At 45.5% G+C, this 3,770-nt stretch overlaps 1 pseudogene; it reads right to left on the bottom strand.

Annotated features, from left to right (window-relative positions):
* Positions 1-1,550: 1,550 nt before the first annotated feature.
* Positions 1,551-3,529, bottom strand: LOC119540554 (annotated as a pseudogene).
* Positions 3,530-3,770: the final 241 nt, after the last annotated feature.

The following is a 3,770-nucleotide window of genomic DNA, read 5'->3' as shown; positions in this document are numbered from 1 at the left end:
ATGTGTACAATGATAGACATTAGATATAAAATGAAATTGATATTTTTATGGGCCAAATAGTTCTTAATATCAAGAATTTCTACAGTTGATTCTAATACACTGATGGCAGAGGCTGGCCAACATTTCTGTTGGATGTTTGGAAATAAGAGCCTCTTATATAGCATACACTTGGTCTCATTCATTCCATGTCTTAATTATCTTAAGGAAAATTAAGGAAATTAAGGAAAAGCTTAAAATTTGATTACAATGATTCTATTTGCATCACACTGAAAAAACAAGACATTGGAAAAATCTAAAACCCCATCAATAATATAATACTTAGGTATATTAAAGAATATAAAAACAGTGGGAAAAAATGCAATCATGTTCGACCACCAGGAGATGCTGAGAGGGCAGGAGAAAATGTCTCCTTTTTTTCCTACTCCTCAATAATCTGTGCTCCAAATTTTCCCTCTCTAGTTATCCCTGCCCTAGCATCGTCCTGATCCTCCCTGTGGGAGAATGGCTTACTAAAGTTGCTTCTATTTGTCCAGAGAAAACAAACAAATAGCAACAGGTAAAGGCAGTATAGGTCAACTCAAACTGGGTCACATGGCTCAGGCAGCAAAGTGACATCATCACGTTGGAGCAAGTGGGCACAGGAGACTCTGCAATTTGAAGAACATCTGTGGTGGTGACATCACCTATCCTGGACTGAAAGGAAAGTGGTCACATGGAGGACCACAGCATAGCGAAGGGACAGGGGAGGGAGCAGCTGAAAGAGGGCTGCCTGGCCAGAGACTGAGAACAAGCTCTGGATTGAGTAAATCATAAAGATAAATCTTTAGCTGTGGGGACCACGACGGAAAGTAAGCAAGTCATTGGAAGTTTGTCCAAATGTTCCCTAGATCGTGTGACTATAGTTTGTTATATGTGAATATCTCGCTTTAGAACATTACCTAGAAATAGTGAGAATGATTTAATATTTTCCTTTCCATGCTAATGTGCTAAGTCATGGAAAGGCATTTGTAGTTTTATAGTAATTTGTCCTTCAAAGTCTAGGGATTTTAAATAAAATTTTTTTATTTTTTATTTAAAAACATAGACCTGGAATGGTCACTGGTAAAGTATAGCAATAGTAGCAGTAGTAATAAATAAAAGGTGATAAAATAAATTTGTAATCAGTTAAAGAGAGAAGGTTATTTGACATAATGATAGTCTTAGCAATTCATTATTATAGTTTTATATTTAGGGTAGCAGATTCTGAATACTGAAATAAAATATCCCAATATCCTTTTATATTGTTCTTGATCAGAATCACAAGAAAGGATATAGTAATATTTCACTCATGTAGGGAAAAACTTTTCTTTCTGATAATACTCTGAGTTGCCCTTGGAAAAAATAGATCCACAGAGTAATATCAGCACAATATCACAATATAATATTAAAAGAAAAAAGAAAGAAATCAGAGTTAAGAAAAAATATAAATATACACAAATGTATATGCATATATATGTGCATATATATATATGGCACACTGAAATGTGAAAAATCTCAAAATGTTTATAAAATTATCTTAAAGTTCTGGAGCAGCAGAGAGCTTGAGGGGCAGGAGGGGACTGCAAAAGCAAGCCTTCTTGGATGCCAGGCCCACTGGCCATCTTTTGGCTGGGGACTGAACCTCAGAACCCATCCCCAGCAGACCCAATGCTGTGTTGAAGAAGTTGATTTCTGGCCCAGGCTCTGGAGCAGTTTTACCTTCATCTCTGGCCCAGCCACAGCAAGGTTCCTGACGGCACTGGGACCCAGGGCTTCCATCATCTGCTTGAACTTCTTCACCCCTACGTTAGCCAACTGCTCGGCCATGCTCACCTGCAGCTCCAGTTGGGCCTGGACCTAGACCAGTTCCAACTTCTCAGTTTCTGCACCCACTGGAGCTTGACCTACGTGTCAATGGCCAAGGCCTCTGCTTTCAGCTTGGCCTGTAGCATGGAGCCTTCTCCCTCAATCCACACCAGCTCTGCATGGGACTCAGCCTCAGCATTGGCAGTCCTGGTGCTCTCCAGGCCGTGCTCAGTGCCTCCAGCTCCAAGAGTTCCCTGTGAGGTTTTTCAGTTTCCAATTGGCCCAAGATCTTCTGTTTCTCAAGTTGACCACAGGCTTCTTATTCTAGTGTCTAAGCCTCATGCTTAAAAGCTGCCTCCTGGGAGTTGGCGGTGATCTCAATGACTAGATGGATACTGCACTGCAGGGTGCCCCGGGTCCTCTGGGCCACAGACTCCATGGATTACATATACATGCTGCTGACCATCAACCCATTTTGGGAGGGACCACCTGGTCCCTGCTGGGGCAGGGCCATGCCATTAGGCCCCTTGGCTTCCAAAGCCTTGAAGCCAAAGACAGTGGTGTGGATGATGCGAGCCAAGTTCTTATGGAAGATGATGGAGGCCACAGCCCCCACACCTGGCACCTGGTGGCCTTGCAAGCATCGTCATAAAGTCAGCCACTGAAAAGAACTTGGCTGTCTCCTGGGTGTCACTCAGCTCGAAGTGCCAGTTGTAGGCAAGCTGAAGTTGCAGCCTGGCATGGTCTGCTGTTTCAGTGGTGATAGTGAAGAAATCAGCCCAAGAATCAAGCAGAGCATAGTGGGTGTGGGGACTTTGGGCCTCCAAGCTGAGAGAGACAACACTGTGAAATTCTTCTCAGGGCCCAGAGACTCCCGCTTGCATCCAGAGACCATGGGAGCTTTCTTCTCTCTGAAGTCATACACATGCACAGCAGCTTTGTGAAGGACACAGTAGCTGACCACATGAGTCTTATTCCAGAGGGCTGGGGGCTGAAGTGTCTTGGCCATCTTCTCACCATGGTAGTCAGGGGATCCTGCCCCTTGTTCAGCAGTTCCACCACCCCAGGAGGCCGCTCTTTTTCCCACAGGACTTCATCCTGGGTCAGCATGTTGGTGCTTGTAATCCCAGGTACACCCTTCTGGTCTTGACACCCTGCACATAGATGCCCCTGTTCTAGCCCAGAGAAACAGCCTGACATTTTTCCACCACATCCACCATAGAAGATGGCACATACTCCAGGGGCCCATGGATTAGCCTGCACTCCCTGGCCTGGTACAAGACTTTCTCCTCCTCCAGTGACTTCAGTGCCTCTGCAGCAGGACTTGGTGCTCCAACAGCATGTATACATCTTGAATGCCCATTCCAGCCTCTCCCAGGGCTGATGGAAGTCTTCTCTACCTTGATGACATGCTTTTCCCAAGCTGGTTCTTTGCATCTGGCTCATCTGGGTAGAGGATCAAGCAGTAGTTGCAGTGGCCCAGGGTGGTGATGGGCATGACACTTATGGCCCTCTTGTGGACATCAGGCATGTCGGTCACTAGTGGTTCCTCTTCAGTGTGACAGGGAATTCCCATAAAGTCACAGAAGTTCTGCCAAGCCTGGAGGTGCAGGGATGACTTTTCCACAAAGATTGCAGGGACCCCCAAATCCAGAACTTCCTCAAACATGGCTGAGGGATATGCACCCACCAAACAGACCAGCATTCTTCTCTCACTTCCTGCAGACCCTGGAGGAACTCATAGCTGGTCTGGGTAAGAGCTTCATCTATTTCATTTAGTGCCTCAATGCTCACACAGGAAAACTCCCATGACTCTTTAATGTGGGACACATGGCAGAGCAGCTGTGCCAGGCAGGCATCCTGGAGGCTCTTTACTTACCTGTGCATGTGCTCTTCCACGCCTTTCTTGCCAGGTTCCAGAACCTGGGGGCAGAGAGGAAGGGAAC

Source organism: Choloepus didactylus, chromosome 7 (assembly GCF_015220235.1).
Source record: "Choloepus didactylus isolate mChoDid1 chromosome 7, mChoDid1.pri, whole genome shotgun sequence".
NCBI lineage: Eukaryota > Metazoa > Chordata > Mammalia > Pilosa > Megalonychidae > Choloepus > Choloepus didactylus.
The sequence above is the reverse complement of the archived record's forward strand: the minus strand, read 5'-3'. Positions and strand labels throughout refer to the sequence as shown.